This window comes from Myotis brandtii, unplaced genomic scaffold, assembly GCF_000412655.1.
Source record: "Myotis brandtii unplaced genomic scaffold, ASM41265v1 scaffold179, whole genome shotgun sequence".
In the NCBI taxonomy this organism is placed as follows: Eukaryota; Metazoa; Chordata; class Mammalia; order Chiroptera; family Vespertilionidae; genus Myotis; species Myotis brandtii.
The window spans coordinates 273,580-283,254 of record NW_005356635.1 but is presented as its reverse complement, the minus strand read 5'-3'; the positions used below and the strand labels follow the sequence as shown (position 1 = coordinate 283,254).

At 36.8% G+C, this 9,675-nt stretch overlaps 1 long non-coding RNA gene across 1 annotated transcript in view; it reads left to right on the top strand.

The window, feature by feature from the left end:
* The first annotated feature begins 1,752 nt into the window (after positions 1–1,752).
* The window catches only part of LOC106725636, an 11,384-nt gene continuing 3,461 nt past the window's right edge, over positions 1,753–9,675 (top strand). The window contains exons 1-2 of the long non-coding RNA XR_001361561.1: positions 1,753–1,764; positions 2,804–2,807. This is a non-coding gene — a long non-coding RNA (uncharacterized LOC106725636). The remainder of the gene's footprint in view (positions 1,765–2,803; positions 2,808–9,675) is intronic.

Sequence of the window (9,675 nt, the reverse complement as noted above, 5' to 3'; positions counted from 1 at the left end):
AAATGAAAGTTTATTCTAAAATTAAAACTATATATGTTTTCCATTCCTACCCAGCATAGGCTGGATATTTTACAGTAAGCTTCTGATAATAATTTTTCACTTCACCTCACTCAGGATTTAGTGATAACAGACTTTGTTCTGGTTTAAATTTCTCTTCTTTTGGGTTCAGTAGATACCTTTTGGTGTCCTCTGCTATTATCATATTCTTAACAAGACACAAATATTAAAATATTATTTTTTCTCAGCGCCTCCAATGAAATGAATACACAAGCTTCAAATGGTGAAGGGATTGGAAAATGATAGTTATTAAGAAATAAAATATACAGCAGATACTGTTTCAAAAAATATATTCTTCTGCTGCATGAGTAAAGATAGTAACAGGGCTGGCCTATGCTGTTATGGTAGCAATAAGCTTTAGGCTCACTGTCCTTCCCACCAGCAGAATCCCTAATCCTCTGGCTTATATTCTCCACATAAATGCTCTCTCTTTCTTCATTTTAAGAGGTCATAAATTCAGTTGTAGTAAGACATACATAAGTATTAAAGTATAAAGTTTTACTTTCCAATAGCATTTGGGTCTTTGCCGAAAATAAAGTCATGAAACTTAGGAATTCTAATGAACATGAGACAGATTGTTTATTTTTTCCCCTGCCTTGGGAAAAAAGAATTAGGTATGTATCAAGAATGTTCTTGAATTTGAGATATTGTAAGAAATGATAAAATAATTTACCCAGAATAAATGAAAGTTTATTCTAAAATTAAAACTATATATGTTTTCCATTCCTACCCAGCATAGGCTGGATATTTTACAGTAAGCTTCTGATAACAATTTTTCACTTCACCTCACTCAGGATTTAGTGATGACAGACTTTGTTCTGGTTTAAATTTCTCTTTTTTTGTGTTCAGTGGATACCTTTTGGTGTCCTCTGCTATTCTTATATTCTTAATAAGACACAAATATTAAAATATTATTTTTTCTCAGTATATTTTAATTTTAATACACAAACTTATAATATGACTTTATTTTAAAATATGACATAAAATTGCACCATGAAAAGATAAAATAACTTCTCTATAGCTACTCTCATCTTCTCTTCTTTTGTTTTGTTTTGTTTGTGATGTTTCTCTTTTGGTATCCTAGGCACATGCTTATGCTATCAATTGGGTAATTCAACAGAGCTCCAGTAAAGTTGTTGCATATTGTTTCAGACTTTTTAGTGATATCTGTTGAAAAAGTAGAAAAAACAAACAAACAAACAAACACTATTTTAAAACTCTGGACTATCCAAGTGCTCAAGCTTTATTTCAATAATAAACATTAAAGCTTTAAAGCTATCATTCACTAAATGCATATTACACAATGATCTATGTGGAACATTAACTGCATTATCATATCTAATTTTCCCAATTCTTAAGACAGGTTTATCATAATTTTCATTTTGAAGATGAGGAAATTGAGAGTCAAAGAAGTGAAGTACTTTGCCCAAGGTCATATAGCTAGTAAGGGTCTGAGCAGGAGTTATATCCATTTCTCTGAATACTAAAACCTAAGCTCTTGGAAAATAATTAGTATTGTTTCCTACTAGTACACTGCCTTTCCTGACTTCATGGCTTTGTCTGATTATGTTGCCCTGTCCCACCACCTTCCTTTGCTCAAGTATGTCTTTTATTCTCTTCTCTTCTACTAGCAGCCAGTTTCTCTGCAGAATGCTGACTTCATAATCTCCTCTTTTTGTGAAGATTCACTACCTGACTTCCAAATTAGTTGAAAACAAGTAATCACAAAGCACAACACTGTGACCCAGTTTAATGGGGATGTGTCTCCCCAGAAGGCTTAGGAACACTGAGTCCTGGCTGCACATGCTTCTGTGGGCAGCTGTGATCATCAGCTCAGGCTGTTATAATAAAATACTATAAAGTAGGTAGCTTATCAACATCAGAAATGTATTTGCTCATAGCCCTGGAGACTGGAAGTCAGAGATAATGGTGCTAGCATGGTCAGGTTCTGGTGAGAGCCCTCTTCCAGGCTGCAGAAGACTGACTTCTCCCTGCCTCCTCACATGATGGAAAAGGGAGAAGCTAGCTCTCTGGCCTCTTCTTAAAAATCCCCTTCATGGAGCTTCCAGTTTCATGACCTAATTTCCTCCCAAAGGTCCCACTTACAAACACCATCTCATTAGATATTAGATTTCAACATATGAATGAGGGTACAGCACAAACATTCAGTCCATAACAGTTAGCTGTGCAAGCAGGTTGACTATCATCATCTAAGAGTGGAAAACTAGTTATTTTAAAAATGCATCATAGAATTGTATACTTGAAACCTATATAATTTTATTAGGCAATGTCACCCCAATAAATTTAATTAAAAAAATGGAAAATGTGGTTTTGATTGTCTATGTCTTGAACTCAACTGTGGTGTGATCAAAATAATAAGGATTTGTCATTAAAGTTTTTTAAGTGATTGGTTAACTCCCTGCCATTGATAGACAATTTGCCTTATAAGTAAAACCTGCAATCATGACTTTACCACTTTGTAGTCAGTCAGTAGTGACAGGTGATTTTCTACTCCTCAAATTAGGCAGCTATTCTAGCAACTCAAAGTAATTTTTGTGACATGATTGACATGTGAAAAAGTGATATATCTCTTTCATTAAAAATATGCATCTTATGAGCAAGGAGGCCCCTGTAGCCTGATAAAACTAAAGGAAAATACTTCTAATTTGATAACCCTGAGAAAGAGAGTTGATAAAAATTATTCTCATTACATCCTCATTAACATTATTATAAATTGTAAGAATAGTAGGGTCATTTTAAATTAGGTCTTCAGAGCAAAGACATAATCTAAGTAATTTTTAAATGCAACATATATTTGAGAAACTAAGAAGCTATTAAAAATGTTAGATATGGGTTGAAAGAAAATAATTAATCTTATTCTTCTGAAAGATATTCAGTCCCTTTCATTTTGTTTTATATTAAACTAGAAGCCTGGTGCACGAATTCGTGCACCAGTGGGTCTCTCAGCCTGGCCTGCGGGATCGGGCTGAAACCCGCTCTCTGACATCCCCTGAGGGGTCCTGGATTGTGAGAGGGCACAGGCCAGGCCAAGGGACCCCATTGGTACACAATAGAGGCCAGGAAAGGACGCCACGGGAGGGCTCCAGGGCATGTCCCATCCATCTCACTCAGTCCCGATTGGCCAGACCCCAGCAGCAAGCTAACCTACTAGTTGGGCATTTGCTTCTTATTTGCAACATAGTATATAGTTGCTTAGAGTTGCAACTAAGAGGCTGGCAAGTGAGGCGGGGAACATTGGAGTCTGCAGCAAGCAAGCCTCCCTGCTCACTTCAGTGCCTGGCTGCCGGCCGCCATCTTGGCTGACAGTTAATTTGCATATACTCACTGATTAGCCAATGAAAAGGGTAGCGGTCGTACGCCAATTACCATGTTTCTCTTTTATTAGTGTAGATACTATAAAGTAGGTAGCTTATCAACATCAGAAATGTATTTGCTCATAGCCCTGGAGACTGGAAGTCAGAGATAATGGTGCTAGCATGGTCAGGTTCTGGTGAGAGCCCTCTTCCAGGCTGCAGAAGACTGACTTCTCCCTGCCTCCTCACATGATGGAAAAGGGAGAAGCTAGCTCTCTGGCCTCTTCTTAAAAATCCCCTTCATGGAGCTTCCAGTTTCATGACCTAATTTCCTCCCAAAGGTCCCACTTACAAACACCATCTCATTAGATATTAGATTTCAACATATGAATGAGGGTACAGCACAAACATTCAGTCCATAACAGTTAGCTGTGCAAGCAGGTTGACTATCATCATCTAAGAGTGGAAAACCAGCAGTTATTTTAAAAATGCATCATAGAATTGTATACTTGAAACCTATATAATTTTATTAGGCAATGTCACCCCAATAAATTTAATTAAAAAAATGGAAAATGTGGTTTTGATTGTCTATGTCTTGAACTCAACTGTGGTGTGATCAAAATAATAAGGATTTGTCATTAAAGTTTTTTAAGTGATTGGTTAACTCCCTGCCATTGATAGACAATTTGCCTTATAAGTAAAACCTGCAATCATGACTTTACCACTTTGTAGTCAGTCAGTAGTGACAGGTGATTTTCTACTCCTCAAATTAGGCAGCTATCCTAGCAACTCAAAGTAATTTTTGTGACATGATTGACATGCGAAAAAGTGATATATCTCTTTCATTAAAAATATGCATCTTATGAGCAACGAGGCCCCTGTAGCCTGATAAAACTAAAGGAAAATACTTCTAATTTGATAACCCTGAGAAAGAAAGTTGATAAAGATTATTCTCATTACATCCTCATTAACATTATTATAAATTGTAAGAATAGTAGGGTCATTTTAAATTAGGTCTTCAGAGCAAAGACATAATCTAAGTAATTTTTAAATGCAACATATATTTGAGAAACTAAGAAGCTATTAAAAATGTTAGGTATGGGTTGAAAGAAAATAATTAATCTTATTCTTCTGAAAGATATTCAGTCCCTTTCATTTTGTTTTATATTAAACTAGAAGCCTGGTGCACGAATTCGTGCACCAGTGGGGTCTCTCAGCCTGGCCTGTGGGATCGGGCTGAAACCCCCTCTCTGACATCCCCTGAGGGGTCCTGGATTGTGAGAGGGCACAGGCCAGGCCAAGGGACCCCACTGGTGCACAATAGAGGCCAGGGAGGGACGCCATGGGAGGGCTCCAGGGCATGTTCCACCCATCTCACTCAGTCCCGATTGGCCAGACCCCAGCAGCAAGCTAACCTACTAGTTGGGCGTTTTCCCCCTGGTGGTCAGTGCATGTCATAGTAACTGGTCGACCGGTTGACTGTCTTCCCCCTGGTGGTCAGTGCACATAATAGCGAGTGTTTGAGCGGCCTTAGCATATGATTAGCATATTACGCTTTGATTGGTTGAATAGCCGACCAGATGACTGGACACTTAGCATATTAGGCTTTTTCATATAGGATAATGTTTTAAAGAAATATTCAAAATCTGAAAGAGGATTTCAGCAGAAGGAAGAGTATTAAATAATCAATTCCCATGCTTTTAATTTATGCACACCTTTAAATGAAATAATTTTGAGGCATAAATCTGTTTATCTCATGCAGGTGCCACAAAATTTAGACATGGGTATAGAGACATGCCAAGGTTTTGGGACATGAAGTTAGATACACTGCATGCCAGACAATGTGACTTAAAGAGGGTGTGTGTTTTCTTCTATTTTACTTCTGTGAAGATAACTTCCCAATTCAGAATACATGTGGTAAATAAGTATTTTACCCCAATTCAGAATACATGTGGTAAATACATGTGGTAAATAGGCTAAAATTCATTATTCTTTGTTCTTATGAAGTGCCTTCCTTTTGAGGACCTACAACAGGTATTTAATTCTAGGACTAAAAGGTGCTCACAATTTCCTCAAGAGAGATGCTCATCATGTTAATATTTTACTTCATACTGAATGCATAAAAGATACAGACGCATGTTATCCAGACATAAGAAAAACTAAACCAAAGCAGAGACACACGCAGGTGAGTGTATATATGTAGAAAAAGAAAAGATTCTGGCTCACTGTGTACAAGCTCACAGAGGAACAATTTCCAGTGCTTATTTTTATTCTTCCTTTTATTTTGCATGAAAGGGATTTCTACAGTGCCCAATAAGTTTATAACTTCTACAACAAAGCTGTCTTTAAATTTTTTATTATCTTTATTTCCTTTTCTAAATTAACAATATTAATCAGCTGTACCACTCATCTAGGTCTTAATTCAATACAATTTTAAAGCCGGCATCCATTATCATCACATACCACTGTTTAACTGTTCTGACTTATCTTCCGAGGTAAGATCTGTGTCACCCATGTAACTACTAGCTCCTTGGTATGAAAAACCAGTATTTTACCATTTAATATCCTTGTAGAGTACCAGGGTGCTCTTAATTAAAATACTACATTGTGTTTTATTCATGAATAGGAGGCCACCAAATTCAAGACTAAATACATCAAGTTGCATTTATACAATTTTTTTTTCTCCTGACACAAAAATGTTTGAGTTGTGTTATCCATCCATCTAAGTAGTAAAGTATAAAAGTTTAGATATGTAAACCCATAAGAACCTACAATTGTCTGTTTTTGTTCCCTTTCAAATAATGTGAGGCAAAGGAATTCTACTAAAAATAGTTTATTTAAAAAAGGTCAAAACATAAAGACAGATGAGTAGGTCAGACAGCAACAGGATTTGCTTATTCTCATCCTTCTTTTTAAGGCTTTTCTACTTTCATATGTCAGAAAGCTTATAGCATTAACATTTAAGCAACAAAAGTTTCCTGGCAGAGCTTCTGTTATGAGGCCAGTGGTCTAGAAGAGGATAAGAGAATGCTGTGTCTCAGTGAGAAAAAGGAGCATTTGGTGTAAGGCAGTCAAGCAAACGGCCAACTATAATGAAAGGCATAAAAAAAATCGAATACCCCTGAGGAGATCCGTACCCAGTTATGGGATCCTGCTGGGGAGCAGCTAACCTTGCGTTTTAGCCAAGATTTTTAATATAGATGTTTCCCTTTTAAATGACATTCTAAGAATTCAGCATAGGCTTTAAAGGTATTATTCACCTGAAATGATATTCGGTAACAGACAGCAGTATGCATAAGTAACAAAAAAAATGTTTTTTTTGAAAGAGTGGGCTCAAGTGGTATCTCAGAGACCTTGAAGGAAGGGAAGAATGTGGATTTAAAGAGAAATGGGTTTTGGATGTGGCAATTACAGGGGCTAATGGGGGTTTCAGGTGTACCTGGGGCAAAGATGTGCCTTGTGAATGCATAAGAAACAGAATTAGATAGTCAAGGTGGAGCTGGACTGAAGTAGAGTTTAAACTGATGCATTGGGTGAAGGGTATCATTTATTTTTTTATGAACTCAGCATTGGTATGTTTTAACTGCACTTACTTTATTCCAGCGCCTTTTTAATTTATAAATATTGAACTACTTTTTACTATCAAACTACTCCCACTACAGAAAAACTAGTACATACAGAAAAGCAAATTTGGAAAATTAAGAGGTCTATAAACTTACCACCCAGGGAGTGAGCCACTTTTAATTCTTAAGATATCTCCTTCATACATGAAACTTCCTTTCAAGAAAAGGTTATATTAAGTTGGGGGCTCAAAGCAAGTCCTTGAAATGTACACTATGCTTCTCTTGTCATTTTCCTGTTTTTTTGTGTTTTGTTTTGTTTTTGTTGTTTTTTAAATTCTGAAATGCAAAGAAGAATCATGGAATCTGCCATAATAAATAAAAAATAGGAAAATTTACTTATTTTAATATTTTTATTTAACTTTCCATTATTTTTTTATGAACTCAGCATTGGTATGTTTTAACTGCACTTACTTTATTCCAGCGCCTTTTTAATTTATAAATATTGAACTACTTTTTACTATCAAACTACTCCCACTACAGAAAAACTAGTACATACAGAAAAGCAAATTTGGAAAATTAAGAGGTCTATAAACTTACCACCCAGGGAGTGAGCCACTTTTAATTCTTAAGATATCTCCTTCATACATGAAACTTCCTTTCAAGAAAAGGTTATATTAAGTTGGGGGCTCAAAGCAAGTCCTTGAAATGAACACTATGCTTCTCTTGTCATTTTCCTGTTTTTTGTGTTTTGTTTTTGTTGTTGTTGTTTTTTTTTTAAATTCTGAAATGCAAAGAAGAATCATGGAATCTGCCATAATAAATAAAAAATAGGAAAATTTACTTATTTAAATATTTTTATTTAACTTTCCATTTAGTTTAACCTAAAATGATATGTTAAATGTCAACCATATTCCTGGAAGTGATGTTGATTTAAGTCTTGGGATTCATTTCTCCAACAAATAACTATTGAATAACTACCTAGTATGTGTTAGGCCAGATAATTAAGACATCTTGTCTTCAAAGAGCTCAAAGTCTAATACTCTTCAAATTAGTTTCCATTTAAGATCTTTGTCAAAAGTATATGGGGATTTATGGCACTCCAAATAAAATAAATTCTCAAATCTTCTAATTCCAAGGCCAAGTTTATTCTCAGTACTAATGCTGCTACTTCTATAAAAGACATTAAATACTTTAAGTTGTTGAAGAATGAGTGTTTTATTTATTTATTTGGTTATTTTCTCCTATTTGTGCCATGACCTGTCCTATGCCATGATGGGAGAGGCCAGCGCTGTAAAGACAAGGCAGAGTCTGGTTCAGGGGAGCTCACCACCTTCAGAAGAAAAGAGGAAGGAGTTAATCTAGTGAATCCACATTTCTGTTGGATCCCTCCTATGATGTGGAGCATGGAGAAGAGGAACAGCCTCCCTAGTGGAGGTGATTTCAGACCTGGGTGCAAGTAGCTTGAAAGGTGTTAAGAGATTGACACAGAATTGGAAATAAGGGGTTCTCACTATTTCTTTTTTTCTCTTTAGTTTTATTTATTTACTAGAGGCCTGGCCTGCCCCCTCTCACAGTCCAGGAGCCCTCAGGGGATGTCCTACCAAAGGCGTAGGCCCCCGTGGGGAGTGGGCCTAAGCCACAGTCTGGCCTCCCTCTGCGGGAGGTGACCAGGCTGATCAGGGGGAGGCACCACTCCCATCACCCAGCTGCTGTTGCCACTGCCGGCCAGGGAGGCTGCAAGGCCTGAGCCCCCGGTCTTGCAGCCACTGTGGCTTTGTCTGGATGGATGTCTGGAAGACATCTGCCCTAATTAGCATATTACCCTTTTATTAGTATAGATTTTAAATCTTTATTGTTGAAAGCAATTCCCCCCATTCACCTCTTCTAGCCCACCCCCACCCTCTGCCCCAGGCCTTCACAACCTCATTGTCTATGTCATAGGTTATGAATATATGCATAAAGGTTTTTTGATTGATCTCTTCCCACCCACCTACCCTCCCCTGCCTTCCCTCTGAGATTCTCACTATTTCTTTATATTAACATGGTTTTGTTTTTCACTGTGTTTCTCATTATTTTCCTACTTGTCTCATTTTTAAAGCTTTGTCCCAAATAATCTCTACTGCCCTTGAGCCAGATCATTTATTACACACTGAGCCCATATGAGGGATTATTTTGCACCTCTTTCTTGAGAAATTAAAGACTAGAGACATAACATTTCCCAATTCTTTTTCTTTAACTCAGTATTTACCTCCACCAACTGCTCCATCTCTTCCCTCCCCTCTTCACTTCAGTGTCAAATCTCATTTCCATCCATCTTTTCAAGGACTTCAATGGGGATTATTCTTTCTCTCTTCTATACTTCAATCTCTTTTGCTCTATCAGATTTTCTTGTCATTCTATAAACAGGTTTAAGACACTTCTATTCTAAAAATGTAAAAGTTAAATAAAACAAATCTTTTGCTTGCATGCTAGACCAATTTCTTATAGGGTTCAATGACGCAGGAATGTATAATGGTGATCAGCACTTACTTCATATATACAGAGGTGGACCTCACTGTGTGGGCTTTCCCCTCCATAACCCCACCCCATAGCACCCCTCTCAGTCATAATCTGTAAAAACAGTGAATCTTGGCCCTAGAGTCCTCTAATTTGGCATGTTCTTTATACTAAGAATTGAGACCATCATAGGGAGAAGCATTTATTCAATGGAATATATATATATATTTGCATCACTGTATCTT